The sequence below is a fragment of the Platichthys flesus genome, chromosome 12 (genome assembly GCF_949316205.1).
Source record: "Platichthys flesus chromosome 12, fPlaFle2.1, whole genome shotgun sequence".
Taxonomy (NCBI): Eukaryota; Metazoa; Chordata; class Actinopteri; order Pleuronectiformes; family Pleuronectidae; genus Platichthys; species Platichthys flesus.
The window spans coordinates 15,547,224-15,566,606 of NC_084956.1; the positions used below are offsets into that span (position 1 = coordinate 15,547,224).

General features: G+C 39.8%; 1 long non-coding RNA gene across 1 annotated transcript; it reads right to left on the reverse strand.

Annotated features, from left to right (window-relative positions):
• Nucleotides 1–562: 562 nt before the first annotated feature.
• Nucleotides 563–2,172, reverse strand: LOC133966384 (uncharacterized). Its single transcript, XR_009923942.1, has 2 exons — nucleotides 1,846–2,172; nucleotides 563–1,128 (listed from the first exon to the last, which is right to left on the reverse strand). It is a non-coding gene; the product is annotated as an uncharacterized LOC133966384 (long non-coding RNA).
• Between the last annotated feature and the right edge of the window lie 17,211 nt (nucleotides 2,173–19,383).

The following is a 19,383-nucleotide window of genomic DNA, read 5'->3' on the forward strand; positions in this document are numbered from 1 at the left end:
TTCGAATATAATCTACAGGATAATATGCGGCTGGTTTCCCTTTCCAAAATTAAATATTAAGAGAAATGCATTGTTTGCAGGGATGAAGATGTGATGTGAACTTTTTGTCAGCGGTGTGTTTGACATGCTGAACATTTAACCGTCTCTCTCCCTATGTGTCTCACCAGCGGATCATGGATAAGTATTTTCACCAGATGCAGACGATCGTCACAGAGGGGAAGACGTCCTCTCGGATAGAGTGCATGTTGAAGGAAATCATAGACCTGAGATTGGTGAGTGGGTCTTCGTGATTTTACTTTCATTTGCACAATTGTAAAGAGTCCAACATTCAATTCAAAGTAAGATGGATTTGACCACAGAGAGTTATTTAACCTATCTCTCTGATGACCAGGAACATGATACTATATATCCTGGTCATATTCTGTTTAATGAATATCTACACTGCTTGTAACGCTTTTTAGAAGGACTGATAAAGATAGATACATAGATCATGGCAAAGAAATGTAAAAAATTTCCATAGAAACAATGAGCAGGGAAAAATGGAAGAAACCTGAGGAATACGTGATAACTATGGATCTTTAATGAATTCATCAATTTGTCCCCAATCATTAGAATATTCCTCTGTGATTGACTGATTCCTCTGTTATTGCTAAAATGTATCTAGCACTGTGTGATAAAACCCACACATGCTCCTTAATTCTCTGATCTGTCAACGACTAAGAAATCTGTTTAACACGTCTGATTCAGGTTTTAAGTCATTGTGGTTCTGTAAATATTTTTTTTCTTCAGCACAATTGGGTGACCAAAAGACCAGACCAGAGAAAAGTGTTGCATCAACCACTCTCTAAGGTCGACAAGATCCCAAAGTTCTCCAAGCGGAGATGAGCTGTCCGCATGTGAAATCTGTCTGTGGACTAGGATGTGTGGTGGTCCTCTCTCTGCTTCTGGCATCCAGCAGTGGAGTGGGTGTGATGGTGGGGAGCTTTGCTAGCTCAGGAGGTCAGGCTGCAGGCTGATTCTCTGCAGCACGTCCTCAGGCATCCACAGCACTGGATTCACTGGCTTTATCTGCTCGTCTCCGAGGAGGGAGAGACCCTCGACTCTGAATAAAGTGTGGAAGGGATCCACCTGCAGAGAGGAGGACGCTTGATGAGAAAAAAGGGACGACCTCTTTTTTTGTTATTACAGAATATAAGAAAAGATTGTGACAGAGATTTGAAATATGCAAAAGCTAGATGATGTGCAAAATGGAGGCAGAAAGAAGAGATTTGATTTAAGCGATTAAGAGATGACAAAAAAATAAATGATTTGATATGAAATCTGGTACTTTCCTGGTTTCACATTAATGAATGTGAATGTGAGCTGTACTATGATAGTAATCTGATAACAGGTCGACATAAAGTTGTACGTAAAATAATCCTCCTATATATATATTTATATTTAATCAGGTGGTTTAAATAAGCTTCTGTTGAATGATACATACACTTTGAGTTAAGTAAAAACGTGTAAATATCAGTATTATGTAACCCTTTGTTACACTAGAATAAGTGTTAGTCTGGACCAGGATAGGAGAGTCTAGGTAAGTAGGAGCCCTGGAGTTGAGAATCAATAATGAGAAATACAAAAATACAATTTCTTTAAATTAACTTATATTTAAACATAACAGCAGTTCAACTTGGTTTGACAATAGAACACATAAAAAATTCTCCCCAAAATAATAAACAGAAATGAATAAAAGAAAAGTGTGCACATAAAAGTCAATTCAAAGTCTGTCAGTCAAGTCGTAAATGTCAGTTTGTAGATTGTTGTTGGGTCCAATCCGTCTTTGTACAGGGTCTTTCCTACCACACTGTGGAGTGAAGAACGTGAAAGTCCAATCTCTTCTGAAAGATCGTAGAGTAGCTCGCCACCAGTTAACTGGAATCTTGGTTTCTTGATGTCCTCTTTGACACCGGAGAATTCTTTTCCTCAGAATCAAAACCTGACCTATAAACAGGTCACACATGTATATCGATCGTATCAATACAACTTCAATTCTCAAAGATCAAACTCAATGCTAAATTAAATGATAATACTATAAGGTTCAAGTATTAATATGAAAACAGAATCACATTGACTTAAGACATTCATTCATACACATATTATCAGTCATATGTAAGACACATGACTACATGCTAATACTGAAGCTCAATGAGTAGAAACTCCACAGCTATTAGACAAGAGTAAATTAACATGAAGCAGGGCTTCAAATCTGCACTAATAACCTCTATACTTAACATAGCTAGCAAGTAGCTTTTAATATTCACATACATACAATACACATTTATCATAAACAGTTCTGAGGTAACAGAATTGTGGTTAGCTCACAACTATATACCAGATCCTACATGCTAACGCTATTAGCGAAAGTGAATGGAGTTTTACATGTTCTGAGGTCGTTTTTGGAAGGCGGGTAACCAGAAGTTAGATTATGGAGGGGTTTTGCAAAGTTGGAATAGCCCATGACAAACCTCCGGTAATACCCAGCAAACCCAAGAAAAGATCTCAAGTCTTGAAGGTTCTGAGGGACTGGCCATGTTCGGAGAGCTGAAACTTTATCGGGATCTGTCTCAACTCCATTTCGGGATACAATATGCCCCAAGTAACGCACAGATGTCTGAAAGAAAACACACTTTTCAGGGGACAGCATCAGCCCAAACTCTCTCAGACGGGTGCCTCATGTTCCTCCAATGTTTTGGAGAACACAATTATGTCGTCGAGAAAGACTAGTACCACCTTTAAGTGCATATCCCCCATGCACCTTTCCATAAGCCGTTGAAAGGTGCTTGGCGCGTTGGTCACCCCCTGGGGCATACGGTTGAACTCCCAGAAGCCGAGGGGACACACAAAAGCCATCTTAGGCGTTTCTGCTTCTTCGACCTCGATCTGGTAATAACCCAGGGACGTTGCTGAGTCACTCCAGCCCCTATTTGTCCCACAACAGGGGCGGAATCTAGTTTAAAGTTGGGTTGGAATCCCTGGGATTGTTTTGCCTGTCCCATGCGTGGCGCTTTTCCTCCAACTGCTTCCTCTTGTCACTTACTAGAGCAGGGTTTGCAGCATTGGTGCAAGACGTGGCTATGTGCCCATCCTCCCCGCAGTGAAAGCAATACCAGGGCCTAGGTTTGCTGGTCTGCTTCTCTTTTGTCTGCCTCCGCACCTCTGTATTTGCACCACTAGGCTTAGGTTCACCAGGAAACTTCCCAGCTTTCCCCTTTGTGCTATAGACCTTTGTCTGTTTCTGTGATACAAAAGAAGCTAACTGGCTCTGCAGACTTGCCATTTGCCGTTTAAGATCTTCGATGGCACTGGGTTGAGTCTCTGACTCCCCTTTTGGTTCTACGCAGTTACAAGCACTCTGAGAGTGAACATTGACTCGCTGTTTTGTGGAGCCGATGTGCTTTCTCATTCTATCAGCCTTTGCTGCTTGTCTGTCTTCTTCAGTGCGCAGCATTAGCAAATAGACTGCAAAGGATGGTGGATTACTTTTCTTTTGCTCAAGTTGCAGTTTACCAAGCAGTGCACTATCCCAGCACCCCCTACAGAATTGCTTCAGGAGGTGTTTCTCTACATTTTCAGGTGCAACCCCTCCCCTATTTACAGCTAAGTTTAGTGCAAACTGCAGTCGATGAAGGAAAGTTGATGGTTTTTCACCAGGATCTTGGAGAGTGTTCATAATCTGAGCAAAAAGCTCCTCCCCATCCTCAACCACACCAAAAGCTGAGTCTAATAGCGTTAGATAGGCTACCGGGGGAGATTTAGGGCTCAGTCCCTTAACTAGGTCAGCTGCAGGGGAGAGCAAGCTCTCTAGAATCCTTTTAGATAGCTGAATAGGAGGCATGCTTGGATCACTGAGGAGTAGTTTGATTTGTGAACGCCAAGTATCATAGTCTGTCTCATTATTAGGCCTGGGGGTCTTTCCAGAGAAGGAGCAGAGCCGCACTGGGGAATGAACGTGTGCCCCTATGTCCTCTCTCCTTAGAATGTGCTCAACCACAACCTTCTGAATTTCTGGTGGATTCACATCACTAATCGTAATGGATGGAGACTTTGGTCCAGCAAACTGTGTAACCGTGACTCCTCCACCTTCGTCTTTTCGAAAAGGGTCTGAAAGCAAGTGTGGCACGTCACCAACCGCATCGGTTTGCAATGGACCTGCAAGTGTCTCCTCTACAGGTTCAACAGTCTCAATAGTCTCACTGATCTGTGACATCATCTCTCTTAATACTTCTTCGAAGTCTTTTCAACTAAGCTTGGCTATGTCCTTTAACTCAGTAAGGAAGGATTTAGTAGACTCCCCCCCCCACCTTAGTAGTATACACACTGGCTAGTGTCCTTATATGGTATACAACACTTGGATCATCATCTAGTGTGTGCTTGTATGGCAAAAGGGGTTCTAGAGCTTCTATAACCAAGCTGCTTGAATATTCAACAATCAGGTTTTGATAGAACTCTGAGGTAGCATCATCAACTGGTATTATTCTCTGAATAGCACCATACTTCCTCAAGAAATCAAGCACTCTCTCATCTCTTTCTGAATTGGTTGTTCCACTTAAAATAACTGCATTGGGAATCTTATCCCCTGACTGCTGTATGAAGTCCATTTTACAATCTCCCAATACCAATACTCAATTTACCCTGGGCTCCTGGCTAGCTCGCCAATTATGTAACCCTTTGTTACACTAGAATAAGTGTTAGTCTGGACCAGGATAGGAGATTCTAGGTAAGTAGGAGCCCTGGAGTTGAGAATCAATAATGAGAAATACAAAAATACAATTTCTTTAAATTAACTTATATTTAAACATAACAGCAGTTCAACTTGGTTTGACAATAGAACACATCAAAAATTCTCCCCAAAATAACAAACAGAAATAAATAAAAGAAGTCTGTCAGTCAAGTCGTAAATGTCAGGTTGTGTTGTTGGGTCCATCCGTCTTTGTACAGGGTCTTTCCTACCACACTGTGGAGTGAAGAACGTGAAAGTCCAATCTCTTCTGAAAGATCGTAGAGTAGCTCGGCACCAGTTAACTGGGATCTTGGTTTCTTGATGTCCTCTTTGACACCGGAGAATTATTTTCCTCAGAATCAAAACCTGACCTATAAACAGGTCACACATGTATATCGGTTGTATCAATACATCTTCAATTCTCAAAGATCAAACTCAATGCTAAATTAAATTATAATACTATAAGGTTCAAGTATTAGTATGAAAACAGAATCACATTGACTTAAGACATTCATTCATACACATATTATCAGTCCTATGTAAGACACATGACTACATGCTGATACTGAAGCTCAGTGAGTAGCTATTAGACAAGAATAAATTAACATGAAGCAGGGCTTCAAATCTGCACTAATAACCTCTATACTTAACATAGCTAGCAAGTAGCTTTTAATATTCACATACATACAATACACATTTATCATAAACAGTTCTGAGGTAACAGAATTGTGGTTAGCTCACAACTATATCCCAGATCCTACCTGCTAACGCTATTAGCGAAAGTGAATGGAGTTTTACATGTTAGCCGATAGCTTAGCGGCTAGCGGACTTTTTTCACTCCGTGATTTACTATATTTCTCAACTAAATCAGCAGCTACGGATGTCGTACTACTCACCGTTGATCCGTAAGAATCCCTGCACCTTTCAACAGGTCAGCAGGATTACTTCACTCATCTACACAGATTATGATCTGACCAAAACCGAGAGCATGCGTCTAGCTCGAGTGATCTAAAATAGCGGACCGAATGTAGACAGGTAATGACGCTTGACACAGAGTAGGTGAGTTAGATGACTGGTACCTCCCCCTACTGGCTAGAAACGTAACAGCATGTCAAAGTTTACATTCTCCCTTTCTCTCACTCAATATGTGCTCACTGGTTTTATAATGTGGGCTACAATTATATTGAAAATGGTTCCTCACACTCGCAACGCGTTTTTGTATATATTTTAAATGCTGGAGGGGAAACGGCGCCCCCCAGCGGCCGACTGGTGCCACGACAGTGGGCATCCTGCGACGTGACGTGAGACGTCACCAACGGTCATATTGGTGCGGGGCCGCTGAGCAGGAATCTAAATAAAGAATCATGTAGGCAGTGTTGCCAACTTGGCGACTTGTCGCTAAATCTGCCGACTTTCCAAATCCTCATTGCAACTTTTTTTTTCAAAAGCTACTAGCGAAAAATCTAATCTAATCTATCTAAACTTTCTGGTGATTTTGAGACTGACGTGAAAGCATGTATTGTTTTGCAGTTACTGTCAGCTGGCTATGCTACAGTACAACATTTTTTTAAATCTCATTTATAATAATTTTGTGAAATATCTTTTAAGGAAATTATTAAATAAATAAATTCACTGTAATACTATATATTCTCACGCAAATCATGTCACAGGTCCAGGGAGTCAGGCTGGCTATGTTACAGTACTAACTTTGGGGAAAAGTGATTTTGTATAATTTTGGGAAATAATTCTCATGAAAACTATTCAATAACTTCACTGTAATACCATATATTCTCACCAAAGTAATGTCACAGGTCCAGGGAGTAGCATAGCCATCAGGAAAAGCTGGACCTGTGACATGATTTTGGAGAGAATATACAGTATTAGACTGAAGTTACTGAATAATAACAATTATGCTATTAGTTTTTCCCAAACTTAGTACTTTAGCATAGTGAGCAGGACTCGCTGTACTTGTGATGGGATTTTGGTGCGAATATACACTATTACAGTGAGGTTATTGAATAATATATCCAAAACTCATGCAAAATATACTTTTTCTTAAAATGAAATACTGTAGCGTAGTCAGCAGGACTCTCTGGACCTGTGACGTGATATTGGTGAGAATATACAGTAATAGAGAGAAGTTATTGAATATTTGTGTAATAACTTTTTTCGTTGCTGCACTTTGTAGATGGTCCCTGCGCACTTGTTTCACAGCAGGCTGTACATAGACATCAATGTTCTGTGTCCATCACAGAGGACGACTCATATTGACGATAACTGGCCCGTTGTCTACTCTACTACGGTGGGAATTATGCAGCGTTTATGCTTTAACAACTTTCGGTCTCTTCATCGATGCAGAGTCCACATCGTGATGGATCTAAGAATCATTTCATTTCCAGACCTCTAGTGTGGAACGTGGTGAAACTGAATCGTTTCAGGGCCCTGAAAACTAAACCAAACTTATGAAAAAAAACAACTTTTGGAACTCTTTTGGATCAGTTTGCCGGTCCCAAGCCCGAATAAAAGAGGAGGGCTGCACGTAGAGCTAGCAATGCGGCCCTACTTAACAGCCTTTTGATTCAATTTGATATTCTAACATTTAACAATAAAGGACAAAATAGATTTATGTATGTGGGTCTAGATACAGCATTAAAGTCATGAAGTTATTTTGAGAAGTGAAGGCCTATTATAATGGCAACATAAAAAAAAAAAAAAAGAATAAACAGAAGAATACAGAAGCGTATTGCATTCACTTGAACAAAAAAACTTATGGTTTTTTATTTTGAGAACTTATTAGATTTTTTTTCTCAGCTGAATGAAATACACTTCCGTAGAATAAAGCTAATTTTTAGTTCTAAACATATTTAGGGTGTTTTTTTGTCCTTATTCAGACAGGCTCATGATGTTCTTGTCTCAAGGTTTATAGGCTTTACACAGGAAGAAAGGGAAAAACAGTATTTTTACTATGACTCAATATCTTTTAAATTAGCCAAAATAATGGATTTTCAATTCCAGTGTTTAAGTATGTGTGAGTTTCGTAAGTAAGGCATGTCCTTATACAGCGGCCATTACATTGTGCAAATTAGGCGATGACGTCATTTAGCGACTTCCAGCGACTTTGAGGACAGCCAATAGCTACTTTCCTTACTGAGGAGTTGTCAGCAGTCATATATATCTATGGCAACAGTGGCCTCGATACGCGCTTCACATCAAATCTTCCTGGATAACTAGTGTTGAGCGTGTTGGTTTATCCTAAATATGAGAAGAGCCGGACTGATCCAATTCAAGTATTTATTGAGATGCAATGAACAACATGATCATGGACAATTATCACAGCCTAAGCTAAATAAGTTAGCAATAGGAAGTCAATAATGGCCCTGAACAAAAGGGGTTTTATATAATTATAACAGTAGAATTAATATGATTGGTTATGAAAGATTGAAGGGGAGTCACCGCAAATCAATTTGCCATCTGCAGCCGGGAAGAAGCTGCTCTTGTGGCGGGCGGTTTGTGAATCGGATGGGAAGGATCGGCCACAATCTTGCCTGCACGCCTCAGGGTCCTAGAGGCAAAGGTTTTAGTTCTAAACATATTTAGGGTGTTTTTTTCTCACTTTTTGTACATCTTACAGCGACCATTACAATATGCAAATTCGGCGATGATGTCATTTCTTTAAGGACAGCCAATAGCTACTTTCCGTACTGAGGAGTTTGCTACACCGCGTGTATGATTCAATCTCTTTCACTTTTCCTCCGACTCTTGAGGTGAGTTCGTCCCGCGGTGTCGTTCGCCGGGCGCACAGATGCACGGAGCTGGTACCCGAGAACACGCAGGTGCCGCCGGGTTTCCGCTCCTTTCCGCCTCTAACGCTGACTCCAGCACCGGCCTTTGTTGTTCCCCTCAATGCAGATTCATCCCGAGTGCGTGATGCTGATACGCCGAGCAGCAGCGACTCCGACCCAGGAGAAGGCCCCCCCCCGCTGCAGCAGAGAAAGGTGAGGCCCCCAGGGACGAGCATTACCTGAGCGGAGCTCCAGAGCCCTCCAGGTCCCAGCCCGGGGCCAGTCCCCCTGCAGCCCCTCACACACACAACCACCTCCATGAGTCTGGAGGTGGAGGTGTGGTCATCACTTTTTTTAATTTCATAACCATAATAATACCTTTTTATGTGTGTAGCACTTTTAACACTGCACAGATACATAGAACTTACTTAGAATTATAAATAAAGCTGATATGGAGGCCACATCATATTCAAATGTAAATGTTCATCACACAAATAAGATAATTGTGTCACAATCAAGTCCATTAAGTTGTACACACTCATAGATGTCGGCCCTTTCATCAACTTCCATGAATTATCCCCTGAGAAAACACTAAGACTGTCAAAAAACGAATATCTCGGGCTAGAGCAGTCATCCTCTGACCAGAAGGTTACCAGTACAATCCCAGTCTTCCCACTTGCATGCCTAAGTTTCCTTGGGCAAGGTGCTAAATCCCCAAATTTGCTCCTTCTCATCTTGAGAGTGCTGCATGTTGATGTATGAATTGTTGAATGGTAATAACGGTACTGAAGCACTTTGAGAGGTCATCAAGATTAGAAAACAACTATATAGATACAGACCATAAAGAAAATTATTATAAATCTGTTCTTTCCATTGTTGAGGTTCAACAATGGACCTCAACAATGTCCCCCCTCCCAATTCGAAGCTTTGGAGGGGTCGCCCTCTCCTGAGGAGGATCCGGCGGCATCTTCAGCCGCAGCAGTCTAGACTAAGGACGGTGAGAGTGAGGCGGCGGCAGCAACGGCGGTAGGCGATGCAGAGCCCACAGAGAACGGAGAGCAGAAGGCCGATGACGAAGCCGGGGAGGAGAAGGAAAGAAAGGGCACAGAGAAGAAAGAGTGAGTCTCAACCAGAGCGTGAGTTTGTCAACTCTGAACACTGCGATATGTCACATGTACAGGTGCATCTCAATAATACTGATACTGAATTTTGGGTTTTCATTAGTTTTAAGCCGTAATCATCCAAATTAAAAGAAAAAAACCCTTGAAATATTTCACTCTGTGTGTAATGAATCTATATAATATATGAGTTTCACTTTTTGAATTTAATTATCGAAATAAACAAAAAATTTCGATGATCCTCATGATCACAGTGTTGCATTTCCACAAGATTATATTTAATTTAATTGAGCTGCCGCTTTTATCCAAAGCGACTTACAATAAGTGCATTCAACCCTGAAGGTACAAACCTAGAACAACAAGAATCAAGAAAGTAAAATTTCTACTAAATAAAGCATAACTACAAAGTGCTATAAGTAAATGCCATTTATGTGCTACGACATTTTTTGTTTCTGCATACATATTCATCCAGGTAATAAAAGCCTGTATTATCTGTCTTTTATTACATCAGCGTTTTATTTTCCTGTTAGTCATTCTCTCTTTTAATATTTCTAAACGGCAATAATCTTTGTACATGACTTGTTTTATCAAATTAAGATTACACTCTTAAAAATTGGGTCAAATTCTAGAACAACTTCTGAATACTGCTGCATCACCATACATCTTCTGTATATTCTATACTACTCTGTACGACAGCTACTTCACCATTAGGTCATGATGGAGCTCAACCTCAAATCAGATCACATTGGTCTGTAAAACACACTGCAAGGTTTCAAAGGGAAAGAGGTTTGAAACAAAAGCATTAACATTATTAACTTAACATTTTTAAGCTTTTCTGATTAATGGTTAGATGTAAACTCCTTGCGTTGAAGCTCTTCAAAAATAGAAAGCTGTAAATAAAGGAGATGTTGGTGTGAAATCTTGGATCCCATCAGGGTTAAGAGCAGAAGCTCTTGGTTGAATTTAAACAAAATCTCAAATCTGTAAACGGTAGAGGTTTGGTTAGTGTAAAGGCAACTGTCTTCTCTGCTTGTAACCACAATGGCATTCATATGTGACGCAGGCTGGGCGGGGAAATGACAAAATACAGAGGACCAGCTGGGAAATCGAGGCTAGCCATTGAGGGAAAGGTTAACGTCCCTCAATTAGTTGGGTTAGGGTTAGGGTTAGGGTTAGGGTTAGTCCTTTTAAACCCATAACATATTTAAACTCTTGTTATGGGTCATTTCTTCCATAAGAAGTCTTAGCTTCAATAGATACAATGTGTTCAACCCACCACGGTTTACAGTTGAACATTATGAACTTGAATATGTGCATAATATCTCCTTGTAAAGTGTGACTTGTATAGAATAAATGACGAGTGACAGATGCAGCACAGCTCCTGGTTTGTGTTTAACAAGCCGTCTCCCTCTGTCCATCTCTTCTCTTCACGGTCTCCATACAACCCTGGACAAAATGCTGGCTCCCCCTCTCTAGTGTACTCTCCCCAGACACAGCCAATAAATGCACAGCCCTCAAGTCGCCCAGTGAGTGTCCCTCCGGTGTTTAATTTACAGCTCACCCACCTCAGAGCAATTATAAGTTCTAAATTGGATTGTAATGTAGATCTCATATAGTTCCATCAGTGTAGTCTACGTTAAGATGGGTTGTAACACATTAAGACCTTTTGTGCAAAATCTTCCAAAGCAACAAGCACTTATTGACGATTTGGAATTCTAAACATTGTCCCAGGGCTGGGTGATATATCAAGAATTATCAAGATAAATGTCACATTAGTTTTTTTAATAAGTTTAAAGCATAGACTGTATATATAAATGGACGGAGGGTCCGTGACGTCATCCGTTGGTTTCTGCAGAGTGAAAAAGAAGCTAGTAGGAGGTGTTCACCAGGCGCCATCTTTAACCCCCTAAGAGTTGTCATGATGGAAGAACCTTGTGATTGAGACTAAAACTGTTTTTTGAACTGGGCTGTAAACAGGTTAAATTCTACTCTAAAATCTGGCTTTTAAACATTGGAGTCAATTCCCATTGACTCCTTCTTGGAGCCAGCCACTAGTGGCCACCCAGTGAACTACAGCTTTTCCAGGATGTTGCGCCTTGGTTTAAAGGCAGATTTGTGCTCTCTGATAATGTGCTCTATTGTTCCTTTATAAAAAATGACACATTCATTTTTATTTCAAGTTTAAAGGCAGATTTTTGCTTGTGAGTTATACGCTCTGTCCTATAAAATGCTTTGCGGTTCCTATGAACCTTTAATTTGTCATCTCTACTTGTCTCCCTCCTTGCTGGACATCTCCTCACAACCGACCAGATTGCTACGGAGCAGTGACAGACGCATCATCAGGTAATTTACTCAACTGTATGTCCCCTCCATCCAGGAATTATTCCCTGGTTATTGGTAAAGCTTGTTGGAAATGTATATAATGTTATTTAATAGATGCCCATCAGAACTTTGCCTTAAACATATGAAGAACTCAGCAGGAGGGTTTTTCGTATCTGACACGATTACTGTTGTTGAGAGTTGGGACTTTGTCCGTAATGGAAGGTTTCTGTGCTGGCTGTAGATATTTTATGTTATAAGTTATAAATTTGATTGTAATGTAGATCTCATATAGTTCGATCAGTGTAGTCTACGTTAAGATGGGTTGTAACACATTAAGACCTTTTGTGCAAAATCTTCCAAAGCAACAAGCCTAGTAAGAATTATCCCAATATTATATTTTCCAACAGTCTATGTATAATTACACTTAATATTGATTGGTTCCTTCCAATCAAGAGAGCAAGACAAATCAGTCCTGAGACAGTGTATTCACTCATGCAGGAACTGTTGTTTTAAACCTATTGTGTTTGTCACTTATTGACAATTTGGAATTCTAAACATTGTCCCAGGGCTGGGTGATATATCAAGAATTATCAAGATAAATGTCACTATAGTTTTTTTAATAAGTTTAAAGCATAGACTGTATATATAAATGGACGGAGGGTCCGTGACGTCATCCGTTGGTTTCTGCAGAGTGAAAATGAAGCTAGTAGGAAGTGTTCACCAGGCACCATCTTTAACCCCCCTCAAAATTGTCATGAAGGAAGAACCTCGTGATTCAGGCTAAAACCATTTTTTTAACTAGGTTGTAAACAGGTTAAATTCTACTCTAAAATCTGGCTTTTTAACATTGGAGTCAATTCCCATTGACTCCTTCTTGGAGCCAGCCACTAGTGGCCACCCAATGAACTACAACTTCTCCAGGATGTTGCGCCTTGGTTTAAAGGCAGATTTGTGCTCTCTGATAATGTGCTCTGTTGTTCCTTTATAAAAAATGACACATTCATTTTTATTTCAAGTTTAAAGGCAGATTTTTGCTTGTGAATTATACGCTTTTTCCTATAATGTGCTTTCTGGTTCCTATGACCCTTTAATTTGTCATGTCTACTTGTCTCCCTCCTTGCTGAAAACATCTCCTCACAACCGACCAGATTGCTACTGAGCCGTGACAGACGCATCATCAGGTAATTTACTCAACTGTATGTCCCCTCCATCCAGGAATTATTCCCTGGTTATTGGTAAAACTTGTTGGAAATGTATATAATGTTATTTAATAGATGCCCATCAGAACTTTTTCCTTAAACATATGAAGAACGCAGCAGGAGGTGGCTCGAGTCTGACACGAGACATTGAGTAAAGATTCTGCTCCAGAAAACATCAGCACAGGCTTTGGCCACTGACATCTGTGTTGGCATCTGCCACGTCTATTACATCTCTTTTGCATCCTGACTTGTATACATGTTTTTCTCACTTTTGCGTCCATTGCATGATAGAAACATCATCAACATTTCTGCACACTTTCCTCAGGAACCAGTTTGCCCTTTAAAGTGCTCTGCTGTTCCTTTGATTATATTATATCAAAAATGACACATTCATTTTAATTTTATGTTTAAAGGGAGATTTTCCTCCTGAGTTAAGCGTGTTGTCCTATAATGTGCTTTGCGGTTCCTTTGACCTTTAATTTGTCATGTCTACTTGTCTCCTTCCTTGCTGGACATTTCCTCACAACCGACCAGATTGCTACAGAGCCGTGACAGACACATCATCAGGTAATTTACTCAACTGTATGTCCCCTCCATCCATGAATTATTCCCTGGTTATGGTAAAACTTGTTGGAAATGTATATAATGTTATTTAATAGATGCCCATCAGAACTTTGCCTTAAACATATGAAGAATGCAGCAGGAGGTTTTTCGTATCTGACAGGATTACCGTTGTTGAGAGTTGGGACTTTGTCCGTAATGGAGGGTTTCTGTGCTGGCTGTAGATATTTTATATGTTATGTCATGAATTTGATTGTAATGTAGATCCCATATAGTTTAATCAGTGTAGTCTACGTTAAGATGGGTTGTAACACATTGAGACCTTTTGTGCAAAATCTCCCAAAGCAACAAGCCTAGTAAGAATTATCCCAACATTATATTTTCCAACAGTCTATGTATAATTACACTTAATATTGATTGGTTCCTTCCAATCAAGAGAGCAAGACTAACCAGTACTGAGACAGTGTATTCACTCATGCAGGAACTCTTGTTTTAAACCTGTTGTGTTTGTCACTTATTGACAATTTGGAATTCTAAACATTGTCAACATTGGGTGAAATATCAAGACTCATCAAGATAAATGTCACATTAGTTTTTTTAATAAGTTTAAAGCAAAGACTGTATATATAAATGGACGGAGGGTCCGTGACGTCATCCGTTGGTTTCTGCAGAGTGAAAATGAAGCTAGTAGGAAGTGTTCACCAGGCACCATCTTTAACCCCCCTCAAAATTGTCATGAAGGAAGAACCTCGTGATTCAGACTAAAACCATTTTTTTAACTAGGTTGTAAACAGGTTAAATTCTACTCTAAAATCTGGCTTTTTAACATTGAAATCAATTCCCATTGACTCCTTCTTGGAGCCAGCCACTAGTGGCCATCCAGTGAACTACAGCTTTTCCAGGATGTTGCGCCTTGGTTTAAAGGCAGATTTGTGCTCTCTGATAATGTGCTCTGTTGTTCCTTTATAAAAAATGACACATTCATTTTTATTTCAAGTTTATAGGCAGATTTTTGCTCGTGAGTTATACGCTTTGTCCTATAAAATGCTTTGCGGTTCCTATGACCCTTTAATTTGTCATCTCTACTTGTCTCCCTCCTTGCTGGACATTTCCTCACAACCGACCAGATTGCTACTGGGCCGTGACAGACGCATCATCAGGTAATTCCCTCAACTGTATGTCCCCTCCATCCAGGAATTATTCCCTGATTATTGGTAAAACTTGTTTGAAATGTATATAATGTTATTTAATAGATGCCCATCAGAACTTTGCCTTAAACATATGAAGAACGCAGCAGGAGGTTGCTCGAGTCTGACACGAGACATTGAGTAAAGATTCTGCTCCAGAAACACATTTTTTTTGTTAATAACACATTAGCACAGGCTTTGGCCCCTGACATCTTTGTTGCCGTCTGCCACGTCTATTACATCTCTTTTGCATCCTGACTTGTATACATGTTTTTCTCACTTTTGCGTCCATTGCATGATAGAAACATCATCAACATTTCTGCACACTTTCCTCAGGAACCAGTTTGCCCTTTAAAGTGCTCTGCTGTTCCTTTGATTATATTATATCAAAAATGACACATTCATTTTAATTTTATGTTTAAAGGCAGATTTTCCTCCTGAGTTACGCGCGTTGCCTATAATGTGCTTTGCGGTTCCTTTGACCTTTAATTTGTCATGTCTACTTGTCTCCCTCCTTGCTGGACATCTCCTCACAACCGACCAGATTGCTACAGAGCCGTGACAGACACATCATCAGGTAATTTACTCAACTGTATGTCCCCTCCATCCAGGAATTATTCCCTGGTTATGGTAAAACTTGTTGGAAATATATATAATGTTATTTAATAGATGCCCATCAGAACTTTGCCTTAAACATATGAAGAATGCAGCAGGAGGTTTGTCGCATCTGACAGGATTACCGTTGTTGAGAGTTGGGACTTTGTCCGAAATATAAGGTTTCTGTGCTGGCTGTAGATATTTTATATGTTATGTTATGAATTTGATTGTAATGTAGATCTCATATAGTTCGATCAGTGTAGTCTACGTTAAGATGGGTTGTAACACATTAAGACCTTTTGTGCAAAATCTCCCAAAGCAACAAGCCTAGTAAGAATTATCCCAATATTATATTTCCCAACAGTCTATGTATAATTACACTTAATATTGATTGGTTCCTTCCAATCAAGAGAGCAAGACTAATCAGTCCTGAGACAGTGTATTCACTCATGCAGGAACTGTTGTTTTAAACCTGTTGTGTTTGTCACTTATTGACAATTTGGAATTCTAAACATTGTCCCAGGGCTGGGTGATATATCAAGACTCATCAAGATAAATGTCACGTTAGTTTTTTTAATAAGTTTAAAGCAAAGACTGTATATATAAATGGACGGAGGGTCCGTGACGTCATCCGTTGGTTTCTGCAGAGTGAAAATGAAGCTAGTAGGAGGTGTTCACCAGGCGCCATCTTTAACCCCCTCAGAATTGTCATGATGGAAGAACCTTGTGATTGAGACTAAAACTGTTTTTTGAACTGGGCTGTAAACAGGTTAAATTCTACTCTAAAATCTGGCTTTTTAACATTGGAGTCAATTCCCATTGACTCCTTCTTGGAGCCAGTCACTAGTGGCCACCCAGTGAACTACAGCTTTTCCAGGATGTTGCACCTTGGTTTAAAGGCAGATTTGTGCTCTCTGATAATGTGCTCTGTTGTTCCTTTATAAAAAATGACACATTCATTTTTATTTCAAGTTTAAAGGCAGATTTTTGCTCGTGAGTTATACGCTTTGTCCTATAAAATGCTTTGCGGTTCCTTTGAACCTTTAATTTGTCATGTCTACTTGTCTCCCTCCTTGCTGGACATCTCCTCACAACCGACCAGATTGCTACTGAAACGTGACAGACGCATCATCAGGTAATTTACTCAACTGTATGTCCCCTCCATCCAGGAATTATTCCCTGGTTATTGGTATAACTTGTTGGAAATGTATATAATGTTATTTAATAGATGCCCATCAGAACTTTGCCTTAAACATATGAAGAACGCAGCAGGAGGTTGCTTGAGTCTGACAGGAGACATTGAGTAAAGATTCTGCTCCAGAAACACATTTTTTTTGTTAATAACACATTAGCACAGGCTTTGGCCCCTGACATCTTTGTTGCCGTCTGCCACGTCTATTACATCTCTTTTGCATCCTGACTTGTATACATGTTTTTCTCACTTTTGCGTCCATTGCATGATAGAAACATCATCAACATTTCTGCACACTTTCCTCAGGAACCAGTTTGCCCTTTAAAGTGCTCTGCTGTTCCTTTGATTATATTATATCAAAAATGACACATTCATTTTAATTTTATGTTTAAAGGCAGATTTTCCTCCTGAGTTACGCGCGTTGCCTATAATGTGCTTTGCGGTTCCTTTGACCTTTAATTTGTCATGTCTACTTGTCTCCCTCCTTGCTGGACATCTCCTCACAACCGACCAGATTGCTACAGAGCCGTGACAGACACATCATCAGGTAATTTACTCAACTGTATGTCCCCTCCATCCAGGAATTATTCCCTGGTTATGGTAAAACTTGTTGGAAATGTATATAATGTTATTTAATAGATGCCCATCAGAACTTTGCCTTAAACATATGAAGAATGCAGCAGGAGGTTTGTCGCATCTGACAGGATTACCGTTGTTGAGAGTTGGGACTTTGTCCGAAATATAAGGTTTCTGTGCTGGCTGTAGATATTTTATATGTTATGTCATGAATTTGATTGTAATGTAGATCTCATATAGTTCGATCAGTGTAGTCTACGTTAAGATGGGTTGTAACACATTAAGACCTTTTGTGCAAAATCTCCCAAAGCAACAAGCCTAGTAAGAATTATCCCAATATTATATTTCCCAACAGTCTATGTATAATTACACTTAATATTGATTGGTTCCTTCCAATCAAGAGAGCAAGACTAATCAGTCCTGAGACAGTGTATTCACTCATGCAGGAACTGTTGTTTTAAACCTGTTGTGTTTGTCACTTATTGACAATTTGGAATTCTAAACATTGTCCCAGGGCTGGGTGATATATCAAGACTCATCAAGATAAATGTCACGTTAGTTTTTTTAATAAGTTTAAAGCAAAGACTGTATATATAAATGGACGGAGGGTCCGTGACGTCATCCGTTGGTTTCTGCAGAGTGAAAATGAAGCTAGTAGGAGGTGTTCACCAGGCGCCATCTTTAACCCCCTCAGAATTGTCATGATGGAAGAACCTTGTGATTGAGACTAAAACTGTTTTTTGAACTGGGCTGTAAACAGGTTAAATTCTACTCTCAAATCTGGCTTTTTAACATTGGAGTCAATTCCCATTGACTCCTTCTTGGAGCCAGTCACTAGTGGCCACCCAGTGAACTACAGCTTTTCCAGGATGTTGCACCTTGGTTTAAAGGCAGATTTGTGCTCTCTGATAATGTGCTCTGTTGTTCCTTTATAAAAAATGACACATTCATTTTTATTTCAAGTTTAAAGGCAGATTTTTGCTCGTGAGTTATACGCTTTGTCCTATAAAATGCTTTGCGGTTCCTTTGAACCTTTAATTTGTCATGTCTACTTGTCTCCCTCCTTGCTGGACATCTCCTCACAACCGACCAGATTGCTACTGAAACGTGACAGACGCATCATCAGGTAATTTACTCAACTGTATGTCCCCTCCATCCAGGAATTATTCCCTGGTTATTGGTATAACTTGTTGGAAATGTATATAATGTTATTTAATAGATGCCCATCAGAACTTTGCCTTAAACATATGAAGAACGCAGCAGGAGGTTGCTTGAGTCTGACAGGAGACATTGAGTAAAGATTCTGCTCCAGAAACACATTTTTTTTTTTAATAACACATCAGCACAGGCTTTGGCCCCTGACATCTGTGTTGCCGTCTGCCACGTCTATTACATCTCTTTTGCATCCTGACTTGTATACATGTTTTTCTCACTTTTGCGTCCATTGCATGATAGAAACATCATCAACATTTCTGCACACTTTCCTCAGGAACCAGTTTGCCCTTTAAAGTGCTCTGCTGTTCCTTTGATTATATTATATAAAAAATGACACATTCATTTTTATTTTATGTTTAAAGGCAGATTTTCCTCCTGAGTTAAGCGTGTTGTCCTATAATGTGCTTTGCGGTTCCTTTGACCTTTAATTTGTCATGTCTACTTGTCTCCCTCCTTGCTGGACATCTCCTCACAACCGACCAGATTGCTACTGAGCCGTGACAGACACATCATCAGGTAATTTACCAAACTGTATGTCCCCTCCATCCAGGAATTATTCCCTGGTTATTGGTAAAGCTTGTTGGAAAAGTATATAATGTTATTTAATAGATGCCCATAAGAACTTTGCCTTAAATATATGAAGAACTCAGCAGGAGGGTTTTTCGTATCTGACAGGATTACCGTTGTTGAGAGTTGGGACTTTGTCCGTAATGGAGGGTTTCTGTGCTGATATTTTATATGTTATAAGTTATAAATTTGATTGTAATGTAGATATCATATAGTTCGATCAGTGTAGTCTACTTTAAGATGGGTTGTAACACATTAAGACCTTTTGTGCAAAATCTTCCAAAGCAAAAAGCCTAGTAAGA